The sequence below is a fragment of the Orcinus orca genome, chromosome 18 (genome assembly GCF_937001465.1).
Source record: "Orcinus orca chromosome 18, mOrcOrc1.1, whole genome shotgun sequence".
In the NCBI taxonomy this organism is placed as follows: Eukaryota; Metazoa; Chordata; class Mammalia; order Artiodactyla; family Delphinidae; genus Orcinus; species Orcinus orca.
The window spans coordinates 12321021-12336564 of NC_064576.1; the positions used below are offsets into that span (position 1 = coordinate 12321021).

General features: G+C 40.1%; 1 pseudogene; it reads right to left on the reverse strand.

Annotated features, from left to right (window-relative positions):
* Nucleotides 1-1946: 1946 nt before the first annotated feature.
* LOC117202799 (60S ribosomal protein L7a-like) overlaps nt 1947-15544 on the reverse strand; it is a 182546-nt pseudogene continuing 168948 nt past the window's right edge.

Here is a 15544-nt window from a genome sequence, read left to right on the forward strand (position 1 = left end):
ATTCCATTTGTATCTCTAGGGAGAATAAGAGGAAAAAGGGTGACTTCATGTCATTCTCTGATTGTTTTTACCTTTGTATTTCAAAACGTTTCTAATATTGGGAGAATACCAATGTAATTATTATAACCTTTTTTTTTTTGGTCACAGCCTTTAAGGAGTTATCAGAATTATAAGTTATAAAAATATTATTTATAAGTTACACAAAATAGGTCTTTTCCTTTTTTTCCCCTAGTGAATGAAGAAAAGGGCTATCATGATTATTGTGTACATATAAATAGAATAAATGCATTTGTTAAAAGATGCAAAACTTATTTTTGTTTTTGTTTTTTTTTTTTGGTGATTATTCTCTTCTGGTATTATTTTGATCCTAAAGGAATGTTTTTAGAGAATTTTTGTTTACCATCGCAAAGATGATCTTTAAGCTAGTGATATGAAGAAAATTGCTGTATGAAATTAAAAAAATTCAAGTATTCTTACAACAGAGACGAAATGAGCACGTCTTTTTAGCCTGGATGGAATGAAGCCACGTGACAATTGATTTATAGTGTGCACTGACATAGCCATTAAGAGCTCTGGAAGCACTACTTGTGTTGAAGGATGAGGCAGATGGGGTGTTCTAGAGAACAACTAGAGGGTTTATTTTGGCCTCAAAGCTGGTTACTATTATAAGAGATAGCAAACTGGGCAATAGCTGCAGCAGAAGGGCCTCAACAGATGAGCCTGATATATTATTTTAAGAACTTTCTTCCAAAGCCAAATCATAACACCTCATTGCTTTATATGAAGTAGAAAACACATTTTCTTATTGGACTTGCTTTCCCAGAAAATGGTAAAAGTAAATTCATAAACTTAGATCATATTGTATATAAAAATGGTGGAGCTCTTCTTTCAATGATACGATGAAACATTACATCATTGTCGTGTACCTGTTGGTACAGACATCTCTCTGCATAAGTGGCGTTCCTTAACCGATCCCCTGGTTCATTTTTTAAATTCAGTTGTATGGCAGAGCCAGCAATACTCACCAAATATTCCATGGACTCCCCTAATTCTCAGTCTCCCTTTTAATTGACTTGGGGTCAGGTGTCTAGATTAGGCCAATGGGCCACGAGCAAAAGGGACTTTTGTCACTTCTGGTCCAAGGCAATTAAAAACAAGTCTAGGTTTCCATAATCTTCTTCCCTTTGGTGGTGACCATTTTGACATAGAGGAGTCACAGAGGGAGGCAGCCTCCATCACTGAGTCACCATATCAAGGAGAGCAGCTGCTTCAGACATTTTATAAATCGGAAAGAAACTTTTGCTTTGAGAAGCCACTGAAATTTCGGCATTTATTTGTTACTATAGCTCAGGCTAGTGTGATGCTGATTCTTATAAGTCTTACAACCATGATAGAACTACTAACCCATTCACCACTTGTAGTGTTGAGATAATCCCAGAGGCAGGGAGATTGATATCTGATGTAGATGTGGGCACATGGTGGCGTTCCTGGGGGCCCTATTTAGGCATTGCTCATTTGCTGCCATGCTCTTACTGGGTGAGCAGAACTGTCCTAGGAGCTTTGACGATATAAACAACAACATCAACAACAAAATGATCTTAGTCCTAAATCCGTTCAGCCCAGAGATGGGTAACATATACTTCCTCCCTTCAATAAACTTACAGTCTGGTAGGAGAGGTTTAGGACAGGTACCAAGTAACTAAAATACAAGGTGGAGCAACAAAGAACGTTTTCTAGACTTGAGGAGATTATAAATTGTAGATTATAACTTAGAGAAGACACATCACTCACATTAACTCAATTTAAAAAACAACATGCGTGAGTTTGTGTGTTCTAGGGTATAGTGGCACTATGGGAATTTGGAGAGTGAAGATACTGTTATGAGGTTGAGGTTTTTTTGAAGGATAATTTGTATTTTTATGTACAGAAAAGTTAGCATTGTGCTTTTATCCCAGTTTGGTGGCAAGATCTTTAGCCTTTGCCTTTCCATCTTGGTAATGAGAGCCACAGATTTTTTTTGGACCTGTGATATTGCCTCACAGTGATGGTGGATCTCTGCATATCTGTCATTATAACTGGTCCTAATAGCTTCCACCAGCTTAGCTAGAGCTCCTCTGTCTTCCGAGTTAACCTGTGCGAAGAGTCTTTCTGAAGATGAGACATCCCAGCCTGGCCCTTCCCTTGAGAATGAACTCGGGAACTCCCCTTTCATGGCCCAAGGCAGGCAGGAGGCCAGCGAGCTCAGTGGGGTCCACAAGTGTGCCGTTGCCACCTTCTGAGCCTTCTTGTTCTCCACAAGGTGGGGACAACATTAACACCTGCTCAAAGGACAGGCGGTCTCAGTGGGGACTTCCCCTTCGTGGGTGGCTTTCTCCTAGCTGGGACAACAGCTCCTGCTTTTGTTTTGTCTCTGGGCTGGGCTCGTGGGCCAGCTTAAGCAGTTGGGTAGCCATTTGGACCCCTCCCACCCCAAGGCCTGGGTGAACTGTTTCACCAAAGGGGGGCCCTTTCAGACACTCACGGAGGAGAGCCTTTGCCACTGACAAAGCGGACGGCACAAACAGTTACGTGCCCCATTTTGCAGGCCTACCTGGAAATGATAATTGGCTTGTGACTTAAACACTTTAAAACATTTTGCTAGCATTTAAAGTTTTGGTCAACATAATATATATACATGTTTCAAATCAACAGGTCCCGTGTCAGGCCTTTTGCCACCGAGTCACATGATGGTTCACATTTGTACGGGGCTTTTCCAACTTATTCTTAGAGAAATAAATCTGACCACTCAAGGGCAGTTTAAATCTGTACTTCTAGATTTCAACATTTGTAATATGACCGCAATATTGAATGTTTCCACCGTAGTAGATTTTTTTCTTAATTGAAAGGAGATCAAATCAATTTTTATCACTTTTCTTTTTGCTGAGAAAAAATGAATTTTTCATGTGCTATAAAGACAGCACCAGCCCTTTTTGTCCCCTTTGAATAAAGGTACGATGTTAGCTATACTATGAAATTTATCCTCAGGATTCTGTAAGTAATTGTACTAAGAGACTGGTCTTTTGTCTCTGTTTTAGCTCTGTTGCTCTCTCTTACCCAACCTCTTATTAATCTACTAATGAAGAGATAGAAAAGAATAAAAATTGGGGCAGTAGACTATGTATCTCTCTCTCTCTATATATATATATATCAATAGATTATATAAATATATCTGTATATAATATACCTATCTATCTATATTTATATATACATAGATAATATAAATACAAATCTATCTACATATTATATATATATATGTATACATATATATAAATAAACCTAGGCCTGATATGCTTTTCATAAGAACTATTGTTATATGATTGTTTTAAGTGTCCATTATATATCCTCTGAACCAAATTTTCTAGTTTTTATTATATTTTCTCCTAGAAAGATAAACGAGGTACTCCATAGTGGAATAAAAAACAGATTTGGCTTTGGGGAGTTGGGAAAGTTCTGGTAAAATGCCAAGTGCTGAGCTGCAGGTTTTCAAAATTGTTTATTTTCAAACCTACAGATGTAGAAAAATATCACATAAAGCCTCATGTCATTGCTTCTGACAGGGAAATAGGTCAGCTGCCCAGGTGGTGTCTGAGGGAAAAAAACACGGAAATAGGTAATGTGTAAATCTTGTTTTCAGCTCAGACTCTTTTTGCTGTGTAAGAGGCTCTGTGGGATTGAAAATCATCACTACCACTCCTTGATTATTGTCTCTTAATCTGGTGGTCTGACTTTTATGGTTGTGGTCACAGTTATTTGAAAGATGTGATTTTTTTAAACTTTGGAAATTCTAAATTAATTCAGTACTGATATATTCATGGTAACCTATAAAATCAACTCTTGTTCCCAAGGGGCACGGGCCTAGATCTCTTTTAATAGCAAATTGGTGTGGAATTCTAAATGCCATTATTCCGACTTCAGTTCATATGGTGAATGAACTGAATGCCCATAATGTGGGAAGCAGCAGTGGTGCGCACTGAGGGCAGGATGGAGATTTCTAGACCTGAAGGATGCCAGGTAGAAAAGTGTGGGAGGAAGGCCGGGGAGCATGAGCCTCCCAGAGATGGGGGAGAAACTCCCAGGGTTGTCTTTTCCCACATGGGGAAGACACATTTCATTAGCAGAACTGGTGGTAGCTGTGTTCTTTATCTTGTAGACAGATGATGTGATGTAAGGCGGATTTGCTACAGAGATGGGTAGTGACACTGTTTTGGAACCATTTTAAGTCATAACAAGTAGTAATGGGGGAAGTCACTGCAGTCAGGGGGTGCCCCAACCATCAGATATCTGGAAGGGAAGGAGGTCAGGAAGGTGGTGGGGTGGATTCAGACAGAGATTCTGGGATCCAAGAACATGTGGGGTTGACCCTGAAAAGATAAGTCCTTAGTACACAGGGAAAGGATTTCTGCAGATAAGCCTCTTGCCCCATCTACAAAGCTACCTAAAGTGCCCTGATAAGCTACAATTTGGAGTTTGATGTGTCTCTTTGGAACTCCATTCAACATGAGGCAAAGCTCGAGTCTAGTATATCAGTGACTTAAACTAAATTGTCAGAAACTTTTCAGAATTTGTTTCAGAATACAGTATATACTCAAAGATAGAAGTTAAAAAAGGGGAAATGTTTGCAACAAAAAGAATCTTAACTATAAAGGAATCTACCAACACATCTAAGTCCACATCACATATTCTAAATATTCCCCCAAACATCCAAAAGTTTCTGAGTGCTAGCAGGATTTTGTTCACAAATTCTTATTGCTCAAATGAGGCACCGAAAATTCTCATCCTTTTTACAAGTGGACAAACTACAGCTCAGAAGGAGCTGGAGAAGAAAAGATTGTCCAATGTCATAAAGTGAAAACAAAAAAAAAGATCAAAAATTGATTTAACTGCATTATGCTTTGCATAATATTTTTTAAATGGCCATCTGTTTTTGTTTTAGAAATGTATTCCCACTGAGTACATCAGGTAATTCTCCAAACTCAAGAAACTTCAAGGGAAAAGAGAGAGGAGAGAAAGTCAAGCAGATTTTATCTTAAGTTTTTGTCTGATTTCAATTTATTAAAAACTGAATGCTACTAATATTAATAATTTTTTGTTTTTTAAAATTGAGGCGAAACTTATGTAACACCAAAGTATACAAATCTTCAATGAATTTTATATACTTGTGTAACCACCACCTAGATTAAGTTTAGAATATTTCCAGCATACCAGAAGGCTTTCTTATTCTCTCTTCCAATCAATACCCCCAGGATCCCCCAAAAACCACACCTCTGGCCTCTGTCTATCCCCATAGATTAGTGTTTCCTGCTTTTGAACTTCAAATAAATGGGATTCTGGCTTCCTTTGCTGAACATTATGTCTGTGAGATTCACCCTTGTTTTGTGTAGCAGTAATTTGTTCTTTTACATTGCTGTGTTGTATTCCATTGTATGAATACACTACATTTATTTATCCATTCTCCTGTGGATGGACCTTTGGGTTGTTTCTGCCTTGAGCAACTATTTCGAATAATACTGCCATGAATGTTCTTTATACTTGTCTTCTAGTAAAGACAGCCACTTATTTCTGTTGGAGTTATACCCAGGAATGAAAATACCAAGTCATAGGGCATAACTCTATTTAGCCTGGTAGATACTGCTAAATGGCTTCCAAACTGGTGGAAGAATTTATCCTTCCATAGTAATGTATGAGAGTTCCAGTAGCTCCTCTTCAACACTTGGTTTTATCTGTCCTTTAATTTTGGTGTTGGAGTGGGTGTATCTCAGTGTAGTTTAAATTTGCATTTCCCCAATAACTAGCAATGTTGAGCACCATAATGAATATTTACCCAAAAATCCACAATCTTACTCCTCTACTTTTATTTTTCTGTTAAGTCTTTTCAGTGCAGCCTATGTATGTAATTACACTCAGGGTAAATCTAGAATTGTGTTGTGTATTTTTACATTAAACATTTTAAAGTTTGTTATGGCCTTCATACTTATCTTTTAAAATGGCTTCTTAATATCCCACTGAGTTTGACGCAGTATAATTTACTTAGCTGTTTCCCTCTTGTTGAGTATTATGTTCCTTCCCATTTTCCTCTGGCTCGTTGTTCAGAAGGACAAATGGAGATGTATCACCCCAGAAACTATCATTTGTGGAGATAATGTGCCAGCTAGGTGCTTTGATAAGGGTTTAGTTTTATTTCCAGTACAACCTTCAGAAGTAAGTGTTAGGTCTATTTTACAGATGAGGAATCGGATACCAGGCTATATTAGCTTGTTTCTTCGTGGAAGATAATTCCAGGCTTTGGATTTGGAAAAAAATTCTGTACAGACATCAGAATGAACATAAGGTGATCTGACTCTGGGGTTCTACAGAGTTACATTTACCTGAGAGGGTTCATGGCCAGTGAAAGCTTGACACATTTTCTTTAGGATACTGTGGTCACCTAATAAATTATAAGGGCCACATTAATTGTCTTCCAATGGGAGTGAGACCTCTGGGGTTCAAATCTCAGCTCCCACCCTTATTCACTGGGTAATCTTGGGTGAGTTATTCAATTTCTCTTCACCTCTGTTTTCTCATCTGTAAAATGGATATAATAGCCACCTCCAGGGCTGCTGTGAAGATAAATGAACTAATATGTAGGAAACCTTTAGCATAGTGCCAGGCACATAGCACTCAGTGAGAATCAACTCAGATTCAATCATCCCCTAATTTTCCTATATCTTCCCAATACTATAAGGCTCATTATTTTTAGCTAGAAGTCACCTTAGAGATCATACAGGCTAGTGCTTTACAAACTTGCTCATTTCTTCTTCCTTTTTAAACAATGGACTCTTTTTTTCCTAGTACAAGGTACATGGAACTCTAGCATCTAAGGCTGCTGCCACTGGCTGCCAGTGAGCACATGACCTTTCTGAGCTGAAGGCTCCTCTTTTATATTCTTCAAGGAATAGGGTGAAGGGAGAACGCATTCACAATCAGAGGTGTTACTACCTCGTTACTATGCCAGATAAGTGGTGTTGTAAGCATGGATCTGGGCCCAAACCCATTCATTTTATCCATGAGGATGCTGAGTTCTATGGCAGTTGCTAATGACAAGGAAACTTAAAAGTGGCAGAATTAGAACTTGAACTTAGAGTCAGTGGATTTTCAGCTATGCTGGTTACATTTTACTGCCTCTCTAGCAAGAAGAAGGAAACGATGGGAAGAGCACTGGACTTGGAAACAGGAGACCTGGGTTTGGGTCTTGGCTTTGCCTCTAGTTTTATAATCAACAGGACACTTGCTATCATATTTGTCCAGCTCACAGGCTTCCCCTTTCTCTACAGACTACCCTCTTCAAGTTTGTGCCAAACGGCTCCACCCTTTGTCCATAGCTAATGGGCACTGTTTGATTATTTTGAAGGAAAACTGGCTCCTTCGTCCTCAAAGGTCCACTCCTATGTAAAATGCAGGTGTAGTTCTAATTAGAATCAGCTGATGGAATCATGTTGCCCTTGGTAAACTTGGCTAGAAATGAGATTCCTTCTGAATCTTGACACAAATCTATTTTTTAAAGAGTAATAATACCCTGGATGCCATAGGCTTAAATATGGATTTGTAGTGTCACAATTAAATTCTGTTCTTTGTTGGCCCAAGGCTGGTCTTTCACCTCTTTCAAGAGTCAGTCTTTGGGATGTCCTTAGCATGCATGGGAATTCTTTTCTGATCTGGCCCTATATGATTTTCTTGCCTCATCTTCCCCCACTGCCAAGTACGTACACACTGAAATACTTGTCATTCCCCAGATACTCCATACTCTCCTTGCTTTGCCTTTGAACATGATGTACCTTTTCGCCGGAATGCCCTCTCCTGTTGGGCTAACTGCCATCTATTGCTCAAGACCAAGTTCCATGTGTCAGTTCTTCTGGATGGCCTCTCCTGACCCAGCTGGCTGCCCTCCTCTGTGCACTCATAGATTACAACCTACTGGTGTTCTGTTGTGGTGGCTGGTTCTCTTGTATGGCTCCCCCACTAACTGTGAGCTCCTTGAGTGTAGAAATGTAAACTATTCATCTCAGTATTTCTATGACTTAGAAGAACCAATGGTATAACAAAAACAATTCATAAATATTTGCTGAATGAATAAAGAATGAATAATTCTTCCTGACAGGAGAAGACAAATACTATAGAGACATTATTACATAGTGGTGGTCAGTCCTGTTGTAACCTCTGTTAGAATTAAAACTGTGACCTTTAATAAGTGACTTCCTGAGATTCAGTAGTTTTAAAACAAGTTTCAGTAAGGTGCCTTTGAACTTGAATTTCTAGTTCTTTTGGAATTTAAAATCCCTTTACTCACTTTTGTTTCTGAAATTGTTATAAACCAGAGGCAATCTCAAATTCAATCTGGTTGGGTTATTATATAAACCTACTATTTACTTGTCTTCAGGCTTGTATTTGCACTTATAACAATCATATACATTATTAAGATTTGGAAAAAGGATTCCAGAACCCAATGATGCAAGACTGCTACCACCCTTATTAAAAAGAAAGAGTAAATTGAATAGATATTTGCTCTTTATTCCTATTTAGAGAATGTTCCCATCTCAAGCTTCATTAAATAGAGAAAGCCATTAGAATTGTTAGGTTTTTAAGTTCCTTAGTCCTTTCAAACAATGGTTCTTATCAACAAAGTGGGTATAGAGGAAATATACCTTAACATAACAAAGGCCAATATATGACGAGCCACAGCTAACATCATATTCAATGATGAAAAGCTGAAAGCTTTTCCTCTAAGATCAGAAACAAGGTGCCCACTCTTGCCACTTTTATTCAACATAGTACTGGAAGTCCTAGTCACAGCAATTAGGCAAGAAAAAGAAATAAAGGCATCCAAATGGGAAAGGAAGTAGAAGAACTGTCACTGCTTGCAGATGACATGAAACTATATATGGAAAACTCTAAAGACCCCCACAAAACAACTGTTAGAACTAGTAACTGAAGTCAGTAAAGTTGCAGGATACAAAATGAATATATCAAGCTGTTGCATTTCTACACACTAGTAACAAATTATCAGAAAGAAAAATTAAGAAAATAATTCTATTTACAACCGCAACAAAAATAATAAATTACCTAGAGATTATCATACTAAGTGAAGTAAGTCAGAGAAAGACAAATATCATATGATATCACTCATATGTAGCCTCTAATTTAAAAGATACTAATGAACTTTATTTACAAAATAGAAACAGACTTACAGACATCAAAAATGAATTGATGGTTACCAAAGGGGAAACATGGGGAGGGGCGAATAAATCAGGAGCTTAGGATTAACATACACACTACTATACATAAGATGGATAACCAGTAAGGACCTACTGTATAGCACAGGGAACTCTACTCAATATTCTGTGATAATCTATATGAGACAAGAATCTGAAAAAGAATGAATATATGTATAACTGAATCACTTTGCTGTATACCTGAAACTAACACAACATTGTAAATCAACTATACTCTGATAAAATTAAAAAAAAATTACCTAGGAAAAAATTTAACCAAGGAGGTGAAAGATCTGTACTCTGAAAATTATAAGACACTGATGAAAGAAATTGAAGGAGACACGAATAAATGGAAGGATATTCTGTACTCATGGATTGAAGAATATTGTTAAAATGTCCATACTACCCAAAATAATCTACAGATTCAATGCAATTCCTATTAAAATTCCAATGGCATTTTTCACAGAAATAGAACAAACACTCCTAAAATTTGTATGGAACCATAAAAGACCCTGAATAGCCAAAGCAACCTTGAGAACAAAGCTGAAGGCATCATATGTTTGTAGATAGAGAGGACAGATGGTTGCCAGAGGTGGGCGATGGGGAGTGGGTGAATAGGTGACGATGGGTAAAAGGTACAAACTTGTAGGTGTAAAATAATTAAGTCATAGGGATGTACTTTACAGCATGGTGACTATAATCAAGTACACTGCATTATATATTTGAAAGTTGCTAAGAGAGTAGATCTTACAATTTTTTTATGACATGGAAAAAAATGTGTGACTATATGTGGTGACGGTTGTCAACCAGACTTATTGTGGTGACCATTTCACAATATATACAAACGTTGAGTCACTGTACTGTACACTTGAAACTAATATTTCAGTTATATATCAAAAAATCATCTTAAATTTCAAAAATTAATACTTGTTTCTTTGCTTCTTTGTTTTTGACCAGAACCACATAGCATCACCAAAATTGTCTACTCAGGAAGAATTTGTAATGAGTTTATATGATGAGACTTCATTGAGTTAACTACCTCCCCCAACTAACATCCCTTGTTTTGAAAACCTTGAAGTTCAGATAGCTGTTATTCCTTTGTTAATTTGTCTTCTAAGTGAAATGCAAAGTCCTGTCAGGTAAGATTTATTTTTATTGTGGCAGTGGTGGGGAAGTGAAGAAATTTTATCTATATTCTGTTTTCTGTTATTCAGATATATCATTTTCCTATATTAACAAGGAATGTAGGAAATACACTGTGCTTGAGGTTTCACAAAATATCCTCTAGTTTCTAATGTGTTTGTGGTCCATGTTGATCGATCATATCACATGAAAGTCTGTCTTTGGGCCTCTCGCCTTCTGAGATGGCCCGTATTCTGTCTGTGGAGTGTGTATCTTCCTGAATAAACCTTCCTTCTCTTTACTATGGTTCGCTCTTGAGTTCTTCCCTGGGCGAAGCCAAGAACCCACACTTGGTGGCCGTCCCAGGGACTCGCCTGAGACCTGGGATGTGACCCTTCTCTCCAGCCCCACATTCTTTCCTGCAACATCTTTTCTGGTGCCCAGCTTGGGACCTCAAAGGGCATAATCTTGATCTTCCTGTTGGGCTATGGCTCCTCTCTGGAGCGTGGCTGTGACCTGTCCTGAGCCATGTAGATTCAAGTAGGATCTGACAAAGACCAGTTCTCTGGCCAGGAAGGAGCCCACCAAGACCAAGACTTTTCTCCCCTCGATCTTTCTCATTCTCCTATTGCTTTGTCTCTTTGGACTGGAGAAGATCCACCAAGACGACCACTGGACATCCAAATTAAGACCACGTGACAAGTGTTGACAACTCGGTTGGGTGAATTTCCCCTCTGTGGTTCCTTGAGTCCAGTTCCCCCTCCCTACTTGATTTTCGTCCCAGTTTGGTTCCAGGACGCTGGAACTACGTCAGCCCACGTTGGGGGACTCCTTGAGTCCTCTAGATTTGCAGCCGGCCCTCCCCGAGTGCTCTCGGGCTTATGGCCTCATTGCGCCCCCAAGAGGATGTTGGGGGAGAGCACTTCCCTTGTGGAGGTCACAGGCGGACCTTATCAACCGCTGAGCGGAGGTAGCGGGCGAGCACCTTTCTCAGAGGGCTTACGAACCTCTGGCCTAGGAAGTGTCATGGCTGTACACCTTCCTTTCTATTCTGGGAAGCGTCATGGCTGCACACCTTCCCTCCTTTCCTGGATTTCTCTTATATCCTCTGACTTCTCTCTTGACTTCTTGGACTATTGATCCTTGAGCTTCCTTGCTGGCTTTGCCCGTAGGTTGTGTGTTGCCTTTAACATCACAAGGACCATATCCTGAGGGGAGCTTTTGCCTTGTATTGTTATCACTGCCTTGTGGCACTCCAGCCCTACCCTTCGGCTCTATTTGTTTCTCTTTCTTTGGTTTCAGTGATAAAGGTAATCCATTTAGTTGGCTCAGGGCCTAGGTCTCCTCTCTCTCTCTCTGAAGGATTTAGGCCCTGAAACTCTGGTTGCTTTTTCTCCCACTGGCTCTGGTTCCTTTCCCTGACTAATCCAAGGGGCCTACTCAGGCTCACCGACCAGGCAGATATCGGGTGCTCACAGGGACCCCACTGTTGACACTGGGAGAACGTCTGGACAAATAACTACTACCTCGCCAGGATCCATCAGACTCTTGTCAAGACATCCTAATAAAAAATGGGGGCAACTACAAGCACCCCAAAGGACTCCCCGCTAGGATGCATATTAGCTAACTGGGGAAAATTTAGACAGGATGGTTTAAGAAAACAATTAATTTTTATTTGCAATACTGCATGGCCCCAATACAAAATAGGGGACCAAGAGATCTGGCCAAAAAAAAAAAAAGGGTCACTGAATTACAATACCATCTTGCAGCTGGACCTATTTTGTAAAAGGGAAGATAAATGAGGGGAAGTCCCATACATCCAAGTGTTCATGACCTTATTCCAAAATCCAGGTCTAAAGAACTCCTGCCAGGTGTGCTTGGCTCACATCCCTTCAAAGTGCCTTCTTCCCCCACAGGAGGCTGATGTTTTATTTATTTATTTATTTTTAAATTAATTAATTTATATTTTTGGCTGCGTTGGGTCTTCATTGCTGCGTGCGGGCTTTCTCTAGTTGCGGTGAGCTGGGGCTACTCTTCGTTGTGGTGCGCAGGCTTCTCATTGCTGTGGCTTCTCTTGTTGCAGAGCACAGGCTCTAGGTGCACGGGCTTCAGTCGTTGTGGCTCGCAGGCTCCAGAGTGCAGGCTCAGTAGTTGTGGCGCGCGGGCTTAGTTGCTCTGTGGCATGTGGGATCTTCCCGGAGCAGGGCTGGAACCCGTGTCCCCGGCATTGGCAGGCGGATTCTTAACCACTGCGCCACCAGGGAAGTCCTGAGCCTGATGTTTTAGATGATCCTCTTATGAGTTCACCTCCTTGGGGTCCATAATCGAGAACTCCTACCTCCCCCAATTCTGACCGGGACACTGTCTTCTGGACTGTTTAACCCTAATGCCCCATCTGGGGAGCTGGAGACCCCAGCCCACCATGAATCAGCTCATGGATTTGGCCTTTGGAGTATTTAACAATAAAGATAGTGTTGAAGAGGCAAAATGGATTCAGGGACAACAGCTAAAAGCACAATTACTGGAGGCAGCTCTACCCCTGCACCACCTCAGATGGTAACACCTCAGGGTTGCCATCCCTTGGGAAGACCCATGGTGAGGACAGGATCCAGGAAGCCTGGATCGGAGCCACTGTCTCACTGAGAAAGTGTCGGTTTTAAGTGCAGCCAGAAGGGCGACAGGAAGGGCAAATACTCCCTCTGTGGGAAAAATCCACCAAGACCCTGCCCGATATGAAAACGAGAGAGCCACTGGAAACGGGACTGCCCCCAGTCCCAAAGGGGACTTGGGGCTCCCAAATCGATGATGACTGAGAGGACCAAAGACTGACAGGGCCCGGGACCCTCCCTGGCTCCCAAAGGACACCTGATCATTTCTCCGGAGGAGCCTTGGGTAACCGTTGACATGGCAGGTAGGAGAGTTATTTTCTTATTAGATATGGGGGCTGCCTGCTCTGTGCTGATTTCCCTGGACCCTCGTTCTCCCAATTCTGTATGATAATGGGGATTGATGGAAAGCCCAAAACCAAGCGATTCACCCCTCCCCTCCACTGCTCGCTAGGAAATTTTACCTTTGCACTTCATTTTCTGCTCGTGCCTGAGTGCCCTGTCCCCTTGTTGGGAAGGGACTTGCTCACTAAATTCCAGACAACAGTCCAAGCTGGAGACCCTTATGGGTTAGAAAACAATTGCTCTTGGCCGGAGGAATCTACCTCAGTCCCAAGCCAGAGGAATCTACCTCAGTCCCAAGCCAGAGGAGGTCTCCATTCCACCCCAATCTAAGTTCTTAAACTATGGGCTGTTAAACTTGTTCACAGTGTTAAAATGTCACCTTCTTCTGCATTCCCCAGCACCCAGACTTCCAATATCTCTTTTCCTTTGAGTGGACAAATCCAGACAATGTAATGCCATGAATGCCTCCACTCTCTGTGCTTATAAAATTCAAGCCTAGGGTGCCTACAGGTTAGGAATGGAATGGACAAAAAAAGGGGGGGGGCAGCTAAAAATTGTCCAACTACCTTCAGAAATGGGATCACATGAGGCTGCAGGCAAGCCTCCGCAGATCAAAGACCTGACTGAGGGCCACAATTAAAGAATTTCTTAAACCCAGGGAGGAACCCCAAAAGTGTTTGAAAATAGAGTACCAAAATGGGAGGCTACTGGTATGACTAAACTAAGCATACCTGTTAGGAATTTTTGGGGAGACCTTCTCCCCTAAGCTAAATCAGGAAAAGTAAAACATTCCAACATAGGTGAACGGATATATCAGTCCTTCAATATCACTGAGGTGGCCGCCCAATTCTTTGAGGGGGAAAAAAACCCCAAACCTGTCCTTGTTTTACAAATCTAGTCTTTATAGGACCAGAGGTGTGGCTCCAAAAATAATCCAAAGCCCACCAATCCTTTTACCTCTCCCCAAACCTTCCCTATTTATCTTAAGAGGTTTATAAGTATTGAACAAAGGGGGAACAAAGTCATCCCAGGAGGAACTAGTCTTTCTCCTCCCATGCCTTTGAAATGCAAATGTTCTACCTGGTTTTCTCCAGGAACTCTTATCTCTGCCATCTTTTTAAAATACAAATTTTGAAAAACGGGGTGATGTGGAACTTGTCAAACACAAATTGAAATCTTAAGCATCTTTTCCATAAATGTTAGTAAAAAGGGTTTAGCCATCTAGACAAGTGACCTTGATTTGTTCCATCTGCCAGAAACCCAATTTAAATCCACCCTCTTTTGTAACTGATGGGTTTTACATTGTTGTACCTGACTCATGGCTGAAATTTTGGGATGGGAATTATGAGGTCTCTGTGTTTGTTTGTGTGTTCGTATGTATCTATATGTGGCAATACCATACATCTATGTTGTAGATGTATGGTATTGCCAAAAATTAATTTGTAAAAGAGCTCTATTTAATTGATTTAAAGGAAGTTGAGCACTTATATAAATACTCAGAAATAGAAAATAATCTGGCCAGAATGAATTTCAGGTTCATGTCATCTGGAAAATATTCAGTACTAAACTGATATCTTGTATTGAAGGTGGCTTAAGCTTGTTTTGATTAATATAGACATGTCTTTAGAGTCATCAATGTTAAGTATAATACTTCTGTTGTACATAGGCTTACTAGAGGTCAAATAAAACCTTATTATATCTGTTGCAAATTTGTCAACAAGAAAAGTAACTCGACGTGAAAAAACTTTTAAGTAAAGTGAGATATATGTTTTCAGTGAAAGAAGGTTTGAGGAATGAAAAAAAAAACTGAAAAAAGTTGTGCACGATCAGGATTTTCTAAGATTGGATTAAATTTAGTTGGATTAATGGATTTTGCTCGGAATGGGCTGAGGAAAGACTTGTATTCAGTCTCTGTTAAGAGAACAAAGTTTTCTTGCAATGCTGCTTTTGATAACGGATTGTGTGAGTTTCTTTGCCTTTAAGTGATCTGTATTTGCTTTTGAGATCTCTTGTAACTTTGGTTAAAAAAATAAGTATTGTCTCACAGTGACCTATGATGTTATTTAACCAAATGTTTTGAAACTTTTGGACAAACTTCCCAAATACCAAATTTTAATTAAAGTTCTTTTGACTTCCAGCTAACTTTGGGATGTTTAGAGGGACCCTGAGCACCTCAGAGAGAAATAT